General features: G+C 58.3%; 1 protein-coding gene across 6 annotated transcripts in view; it reads left to right on the top strand.

Moving 5' to 3' along the window:
• LRRC8A (leucine rich repeat containing 8 VRAC subunit A) overlaps nt 1-8996 on the top strand; it is a 29765-nt gene that overhangs the window by 173 nt on the left and 20596 nt on the right. The window contains exons 1-3 of one of the 6 annotated variants that reach the window (XM_029919398.1): nt 6672-7895; nt 8111-8168; nt 8668-8791. The gene's annotated coding sequence lies outside the window, so the exon portion shown is untranslated. Of the gene's footprint in view, nt 82-3751; nt 3859-6671; nt 7896-8110; nt 8169-8606; nt 8792-8996 lie in introns of those variants that run through there. The other 5 variants (XM_029919394.1, XM_029919396.1, XM_029919395.1 and 2 more) reach the window with 5 other exon arrangements.

The raw sequence follows: 8996 nt of genomic DNA, 5'->3' as shown, positions 1-8996 counted from the left end.
GAGGGGCGCAGCGGCCGGCGGCGGGACGGAGCGGCCGGGGCGCGGGGCTGCCTGCTGGGCAGCCGGACCCGGCGGGACCTGGTGAGTAGGTGGGGCGGGGGAAGGGGCACGAACTGTCATCTTTCGAAACCCACTCCTACCCGCCCGCCGCCAGCTGCCCGGCCCCGGCGCCCCGGGCAGCTTGGGCTCTGCCCGCCGGGGCCCGCGCCCGGGGGGCCTCCCGCGGCAGCTCAGTTTGGCCTATCTCCCGGCTTCCCCGTCCTCCGGGTCTCCGGGACCCCACCCTCTCCCCGGTGCCGGGGCGCGCGAGCCCCCTCCCAGGCACCCCAGTGCCTCCCTGTGCTCCATAGACGGGAGTTTCCGCCTGGGCTCCCCCAGGTCCCCTTGTCATCCCCTGGGTTTCCCCCATATCCTAATCCCTGCACGCACACACTCCCCCCTTTCTAGACGTTCTACTTCGGGGCTCTCTCCTTGGCAGCTTTCTTTTCGTTTTCAGAGGTTTCCCCTGTGCTCTTGTCCCGGGCTCCTGGCCCCTTCTTCTTCCCTTGGACCCCTCCCTCCTTTGGATCCGGCGGGAATAGTGCCCTGACTGGGGGGCAGGATCCCTGGCCAAGATCTTGGGTCCCGTGTGGACTGGGGTTCCTGGGAAGACCGGCTCGGGGTCGGAGGCCCCAGGCCCTGCCCATGTCCTGTGCATCCATATGGGTCTGAGAGCCAGGTCTGATGCGGTCAGGGCTGGAGATCCAGCAAAGTTGGTTACCAGGCTGGAGCATAGCCGAGGTGGTCGGGGTTCACGATGATTCTGCTCCTTTTATTGACTGCTTCTTCCCCTTGGTCTGGACCCGAGTGAACCAAGATTCGGCTGGTTCTCAGCTGATGCAACTACTGCCTTTTTTGGGAAGGAGGAGAGATGGTTGGGGGTGGGGGGTGTCGGACAGCCCAGCCTTCTGATCGGGACTTGACTGGAAGGGTGGGGCTGATCGCACTCTCCTGATGCTTCTTCCTCAGTTCTACTCCAGGAAGACTTTTGAGGATGAGGAGGGAGAGAGCTTGGGGAGGGAAAGGGAATTTGGGCCTAAATTGTGGAGGAGGGATTTGGTGCCTCTGAAAGGCTCCCATGAGTCTCTCCCACCTTTTCCATCAGGAGTTTCTTTAACCCCTCTGAGCAGATAGACCGGCAGGCAGACAGACTGGAGGCAGGAGGAGGAGGTCTGCTGTGGAGGGGTTGGGAGAGTGGGAGTTTGTTCAGAGTGACTGGGCAGTGCCTATGGCTCAGTCACCCCAGCATTGCCTTCGTGAAGGTCAGGTCTTCCTCTGGCTCCCCAGGGGAGGCAAGGACAGATGACTTGTTCCAGAGGGCTAGAGAGTTGCCGCGGCATGAATGAAGGGCCTCCGCCTCCCTGACCTCCGAGTCTTAGAAGTGCTTTGGGGTGGGGTCTGCTATCTCTCTGCACACAGCAGGAGCCCAAGGAATGTTTGTGACTCTTCCCCCCAATCTTTCCCCTCCCCCAAACTCAACCATATGCTCCTGTGCTCCGTCCCTTGGGCACACCCACTAGGAAGCAGTTTCCTCTGCAAAGTTTGAGGGACCTTTCTTTACAGAAGGGGGTCCTGAGGATTGTCCCAGTAGGTCAGAACGTGGGGAAGCGGCTGGGCCTTGGGTTGCTCTCTGGCTTGGCCTGGAGCTCACCTGTAGGAGCTGGAGGGAAGGGATTGGCCTAACTCCTAATTGCCTCTCGTGAGAATGGAGAGGTGATTCCAGATTTTCACATGGGAACACTTGAAGCACAGGTTAATGGTCTAAGACCTCATGAGAAGTCAGGGGGGATGGATGTGAGGCCCTAGAGCCCAGCACACCATCTCTCTATCCCTTGATTCATTCATCCATCTATCTGTCTGTCCATCCATCCATACATCCATTTAGGTGTTCTTCAGTAAGTGCCTGGCCTGGTCCAGAAATGATGCTAGAGAACACGGTCCCTGGCCGCCTCCTCAAGCTGCAGTCTGGGAGAGGCAGGCAGGAAACATCGGTACCTTGATACAATGGCCCGCATAATAATAGAAATATTACAGAGGAAGGAGGCATTAGCTCAGGATGAATATGTTGGGGGTGTGCAATGCGTATTTCCTGGAAGAGGTAAGTCTAGAAGAACCAGTGACAGGGAGTCCTGAGGCCTGACTTCTGGTCTGGTCTGTGTCATGGGCAAGTGACTTGGCTGCCCAGCCTCAGTGGGTCTCCTGTCCTTGAGGAGGGCAGGGGCGGGGAGGGGGGGAATGCATAGAGTCTGGCTTAGTGGCCTCTGTGCCTTTACTGCTAGTTGCCATCACCCTTGTGTGGATTTGCTAGGTTATTGACCTCTCTTTCTCTCCTCTGGGCTGGAGACTGACTTCTGCTTCTTTCCTCCCAGCATGGTGCCTAGCACCAAGTAGGTGTGTTTATTTTTATTTACTTATTTATTTCTTTTTTCTTTTTTTTTAATGTTTTATTTATTTTTGAGAGAGAGGAGAGAGAGAGACAGTGTGAGCAGGGGAGGGACAGAGAGAGAGGGAGACAAAGAATCCGAAGACAGGCTCCAGGCTCTGAGCTAGCCGTCAGCACAGAGCCTGACGTGGGCTTGAACCCACGAACCGTGCGATCATGATCTGAGCCGAAGTTGGACGCTTAACCGGCTGAGCCACCCAGGCGCCCCTTACTTGTTTTTTCTAATGTTTATTTTATTTTTGAGAGAGAGGGACAGAGCACGAGTCAGGGAGGGGCAGAGAGGGAAGTAGACACAGAATCCGAAGCAGGGTCCAGGCTCCGAGCTGTCAGCACAGAGCCTGACGCGGGGCTCAAACTCACAAACTGTGAGATCCTGACCTGAGCCGAAGTCAGACACTTAACCGACTGAGCCCCCTGGTGCCCCCGAATGGGTATGTTTAAATGCTTAATGGCATAAGTGGGTCAAAGGCTCCATAGTCCCTCTTCGAGCCATTCTGTGTCCTTTTGTCTGCCTGTGCACCTCTACCTGCAGTCCCTGCTTCCTGTTAACTCCTGCATATCCTTCGGCCTTTCCCAACTGCTGGAGCCGCAATCCCACCTCCTAGTGGTCCGGACACCCCCCGCACCCCTACAGTGGTCTGACCCCACTTCTGTCCCCACCATGCTAGCTTGTCTTTTCCAGTCTTTTGAGTGGTTCTGAGCAGAGTGCCTGGCACATAGTAGATACTCATTAAATGCTTCCTGACCAGTAGGTGCTGGTTGGGTTTTGTGTTTGTGTCGAACTCGTGTGTCTGGGCTGAGGCCGTGTCTTTGCCTGGACCCAGCTCCCCGCCGAGGTCACTCATGCCCCGCCACCTCCCACCTCTGGTCCTAGATCCAGCCAGGCTGACCCCCTCAGCGTCGTCAGAGGTCGTGTTCTCTCCCTTCCAGGTGAACGTGGACTCTTTCTCCGACCTCTGCTCCTCTTCGGAAATCAACTCAGGCAACACCTTCCCCGGGGAGCCTTCTCTGACCCCACCGGTCTGGGTCTCCTGCTTCCTCCGTGTCCCCATAGCTCCTGCCACCCCCAGCACTGCCCTGGGCTCCCAAGAGCCGACCGTCATCATTGCCTGGGCATCTCCCAGTAGGCTCTCTGGTTCTCTCTCGTCACCCCTGGAGCCCAGTCCCGGGCCTGGCACTGAGCAGGCACTCAGCAAATGTTGGCAGCACAGCGGGTAGTGCCGACATGCACACACGTCCCTGCTGACGGTCGCTCTTGCTTCCTCGTAGGGAGGCAGCCTCCATGGAACGAGAGGAATGCCCGGACCCTGCCCAGACAGACGCGGGCCAGCCTCAGCACCGACAGCCAGCACGCAGATAGCAGAGCCGTGCACGGGGTAAGGACTGGGCCCCCTGCCCCCAGGCCAGCCTCCAGTCAGGTGCTGGCGGGCCAAAGGACAGTATCTCCAGTGCTGCCGTCCTTTGCTCTTTTACTGCAGGTCGAGGGCATCCAGGGCAAAGGTGGCAGGAGACAGAATTCTTCTCCCGACTCAGCGGCCAGCTGAGGAGTGGGCGGGAGTTTGCACTCCAAACCCCAGCGTTAGGTTTCCCTGCAAACCTCTGTGTGTTTTCCTCCCCCAGCCCAGCTCCTGTCAGTCTGACTTGTTCACCAGACTGTCCTGTGACCACCGGTCCCAAGGTGTCTGTGGAACGCCGGCCCCTGTGGTCGCGGTGGTCCGATGAACTCCGGGGAGCAGCGTGGCCTTGCCGTGGGATCTCTCGGGCTTGCCTGCCTCGAAGGGAGCACCCTGAGTGAGAGGCAGTCGGCAGGTCGTGTGTCGCCACGCTTTGGAAAACGGTTCCCAAAGGTGGGAGGGTGCGCCGGTTGGGGAGTCAGACTTCGCGGTCAGATGTGGGTTGTGAGTCCTGGCTGTCGCGTGTTTGGTGAGTGACTACGGGCCAGCCGCCTCAGTTTCCTTAGCTATAAAAAGGTGATAATTTTGGCACCTTATCGTGCATTAAATATGTTAACGCAGGGAAGGCACTTAACAGAGCGTGTCCCAGGGCGTGGCCTGTAACCTTAGCAGTAGTGGACGGGCTGCTTTATCATGTGTAAAACCTACCCTTGTGAAGACTCCCTCTGATCATTTGAGGAAATGGTCAGACAGTGGTCTTTATCCCTCGTTTATAGACTGAAGCTCAAAGGGAGGGATCAGCTTGCCCAAGAGTTGAGGAAGAAAGGCAGGGATGGGGGGCCGGCACCAGATTCTGGAATCCTGGGCCAGGGTCCTTTGTTCTGTGCCTGAGGCCCCCCTGCATCCACAGGTCACCTCAGCTGTTTGTTAAGGAGGGCCTGGCCCTCCCCAGCCTGGATTTTAAAGAAATAGTAACTTTTTTTTTTTTAATTATCAGCATAGTTGTGTGTTCATTATATGTTTTTATAATGTTTTGATTTTGATGTCATGGAAAGCGAAAGTCCCCCGTGGTCTCGTCTCCGGAGATATGAATGGGGAGGAGTGTATCATTCCACGTGTGGTATTACTATTTGCTTATTTTTCCCAGGTCGAGTGTTGTTAGGGCTGCTGGTTCACAGCTTGCTCTGGTTTCATTTCCTGGCTCCCGCAGGACCTCTTTCCCAGGCAGGGGTGGATCAGTGTGTGAGTCCCTGTATTCCCCCCCATGCTGCCACCTCTCCCCCCTCCCACGGCTGCTACCTCCCCACCTCTTCCTGGGGCTTTGAGCTGTTAGGGCATTGACAGCAGTGCAGAGGGGGGTAGGAAATACCTGGTGTGTGATTTTGTTGACTCTCCTGTTTATGGAGACAAGCTCAGCATACCCCAGCCCTGCCCTGTAGGCGTTTCCTGTTGGTTTTGAGGAACTCTGCCTCCTGGAGAGGAGAAGGGAAGCCTGAGCAAAGTCCTTCTGGCCAGGGATGAGGAGGAAGCAGCAGGTCCTACTTATCTGAGCTCAGAAATCCTCTTCCGTGCCAGGGACAGCCTGGAGGGAACGGCCTGGGCTGGCCTGGGAGGTTTCGGCCTCCGCGGTCTGCCTAGGGCAGGGGCCAGGTTGGGGCGCTGGGAGGGACACGCACCAATTGCCGTGTTGCTGGAGTCTGGCCCTGACTCACTGACCCTGGCAATTCCTGGGAGGACGTCTTGGTCCCTTTGGAATGCTCCTACTGTGTTTTTTTCTGTTTTGTTTTGTTTTGTTTTAAGATTTTATTTTTGGAGCACCTGGGTGGCTCAGTCAGTTAAGCGTCCAACTTTCGGCTCAGGTCATGATCTCACAGTCTGTGAGTTCGAGCCCCGTGTGGGGCTCTGTGCTGACAGCTCGGAGCCTGAGCCTGCTTCAGATCTTGTGGCTCCGTCTCTCTCTCCCCCTCCCCCACTTGCACCATGCCTCTCTCTCTCTCTCTCTCAAAAATAAATGATAAAAAAATGTTTTTTAAGATTTTGTTTTTAAATAAACTCTGTACCCAACATGGAGCTCGAACTCACAACCCCGAGGTCAGGAGTCACATGCTCCACTGACTGAACCAGCCAGGCGCCCTTCTCCTTTCAGGCTTTATCCTTGCGAGTGGGCAGGCGAGGAGAAGGCAGAGGGGCTGTGACCTAGGTCTGAAGATGCTGTGTTGGGGCGGGAGGGAGTTCAGGCCTGGCAGCCAGGTTTTGTGGTCTGGCAGGGTCGAGCTGGGCACAAGGTGTCCCTGACCTGGTGGCCTTCTCAGGCTCCCTGACCTGCCCCTCTTCTTCATCTGTGTTTCCTCCTCCCATCCTTCTCCCGCAGTGTGTTTTCCTTCTCTCTGGAGACACTTTGGCCCCGGGAATCGGCCTCTCCTCCACTCCGTCGTTCTAGCAGCGGGGCCTTCCCGTCCCCCAGTTGTCCCCAGTGGCTGCAGTCAGAGCCCTGGGCGGTATGCCGGGTCACTGCATCCATGTGGCAGCCACGGTCTCCTCTGTTGAGGTGGCCCCGCCGTTTTACAGGCTCAGAGGCCGGAGTTGGGACTCGAACCTGGAGCTGTTTGCTTTGGCAGCCTGTGCTCTTTCACCCCACCTTCCGTTTTTCTTTTTCTCCAGGTTCTCCAGGTTCTCAGGCTTGGAGGCGCTTCAGAGCAGCCTGGGGGGCTGTTTGCCAGGGGACTCACTGCCACACACCCAGGTCGGGGTGGGGGGGAGAGGGGGGCACCCAGGAATCTGCGTTCTGAGGTTGCTCCCAGGCTGGTGTGAGGCTGGCCGTCTGTGGACCATCCCAGGGGACGCTGAGCAGGGCGGTGATTTCAGCCCTGGTCCCTGCCTTGGGCAAAGGGGCTTTCAGCCCTGGCCCCCTTGGCATGTAGGATTCTAGTGACTTCCCAATATGTGGTGGGAGAGGGGTGTCACCATCCCTCATCTAGGGTATGCGGGACTGAGGTTTCTAGAACGGCTTTTACTCCCAGCCACAAACATCTCTTGCTTTCTCTCCCGATGTGTTTTCTGCCGCATCTCGTAGTAAGTTCTATGTTTAACTGTCTCTTGAGGGCCTAAAACCTCAAAATTAAATAGGCTGCTGCCGTACGGCCTCCTGCATGGAGCAGCCTCCACCGGAGTGCAAGTGGCTGTAGAATTCCAGGGCTCTCACATGCCGCCTGGACACCGTCAGAGACGCCGGTGCCAACCTCATGGCCTCTGATAGGGAATCGCTGTTGGCAGATGTTCGGCGGGGGTGGAGCTGGGCACACGGGGATCCTGCACTTCACACGTCCCGCCTGATGCCCTGTGTTGGGATCTCTGGGGACAGCCCCTCCCCCATCCAGCCCAGAGAGCTGGGCCACAGGGAGCTTACTTTGGCCTCAGTTCCGGTCCCTTGGGATCTCAGCAGATGTGTCTGTAGCCTCCTTTGGGTGCTCCTGCCCCTAGTTTGTAACCTGTCCAGGCAGGCAGTGCTGGTATTCATAGCAGATAAGGCCCGTCTCTAAGGCCCCTTGGCTGGACACGGATCTGGCCCTGGGCTTCTGGGCCCAGACCGACAGTAGGGCTCCCTTCTAGAGTCTCCTAAAGCTACATCTGAGACACCAGAGGCACCTGAGAATGCTCTGCTCGGGTTCCCCACAGAGGCCTTGAGTCCAGGTACCCCTCAGGGGAAGGAGGTCTTGTCTCTGGAAGCATTTCCAGGGTCCCAGGTGCTCAGGGAGGGTCAGGAGCCCCGCCACAGCCTCTGAGGCAGATTGGCGAAACAGAAGGGCAGACGTGCGGTGATCTCTTCCACCATCTTCTAGCTCTGTGGCCTCAGGCAGGTCACTCACCCCCGAGCCCGTAAAGGGACTGATGAGGACGCCTCCCATAACCGTAACAGCAGCCAGCGTTACAGAGTCTTAATACGTGGCAGGCACCGGGCCAAAAGCCGTCCGTGGACTCCCTCATTCAGTGCTCGCTACAGCTCATGAGCCACTTTACAGGTGAGGAAACCCCGAGCCCTGGGAGGAAAGGGAACTTTCCCACTGGTTTTCGTGGAGACTGGGAACTGGGGCACAGGAAGTGCTGGGCACAGTACTGGCACACGTCCGTGCCTGTCACCGGGAGCCCTCATGCCCGCCTGGAGCCTCCAGCCCTGCTGTCTCTCTGTGCTCAGGGCGGGTGTCCCTCCCCTGTCACCCTTTACCCTGTAAGGTAGACCACAACCTCACGAGATTGCATGAGGACAGACCTGTTTGGGAAGGCCCAGCCCGCGGGTGAGAGCAGTTTGGAAGTGAAACTTGTCCCCTCCCCCTCCCGCCCCGAACCGAACCATCTCCCCTCTTCCTCTCCTTAGAAGTGAGGGTGTGTGCCTCGCTCTGCAGGCTGTGCCCCCGGCCCGCTGCTGACTCACCCCAAGTGGGTGTGGGGGCCCAGAGGGCAATGCCCTGCTCTCGAGTGGGTGGGGGCTGTGTGCGCCAGACCTCTCCTCCCCCTCCCAGCTCCGGGGCCAGAGGACGCCCAGGGGTTGCTGACCGAGGAGCAGATTCCCAGGCCCGGGACCATCCCGGGGACAGGGCCATTGACCCGCTGTCTTCCTCAGGCCCCTTGGGAAGGGCCATTCCCCCTTCCCCGGGAGAGTGCCGGAGGGACAGCCTTCTCAAGTGTGGTGCGAGGAGGGGCGCCAGCCTCCTGCCTCCCCTCTGCCTGGGAAGCCTGCTCAACATCTCTGTCTGGGCTTTAACAAAAGGCTCTCTGTGCCCTGTTTACCCGCAGCCTGGCCAGCCTGCCGCAGCTCCAGCATGAAGGCCAAGTGTCCGCAGGCCGATGCCGGGCCGGGTGGTCACCCCCCGGGATGGAGCGGGGCAGCGTGTCATTTCTCGGACTCCCTTCCCCCTCCGTAAGAAGCGTCAGGAGGAAATCAGCGGCATTGGTTGATTTCCTAGGGGGTGTGTCTGAGTGCACATCGCCAGCACTCAACCTCCGTCCTTACCTGGGGTCCAGGGCCTGGAGAGGGCTCCAGAAGCCCAAGGCTCTTGCGTGTGGGCTGTGAGGCAGGGGGCAGGTCCTGGAGGGCTGGGGGGGGGGGGGGGACTGGTTGTGCT

Source organism: Suricata suricatta, chromosome 13 (assembly GCF_006229205.1).
Source record: "Suricata suricatta isolate VVHF042 chromosome 13, meerkat_22Aug2017_6uvM2_HiC, whole genome shotgun sequence".
Taxonomy (NCBI): Eukaryota; Metazoa; Chordata; class Mammalia; order Carnivora; family Herpestidae; genus Suricata; species Suricata suricatta.
Note: the sequence above shows the minus strand (reverse complement) of the source record. Positions and strands in the feature narration are given on the sequence as shown.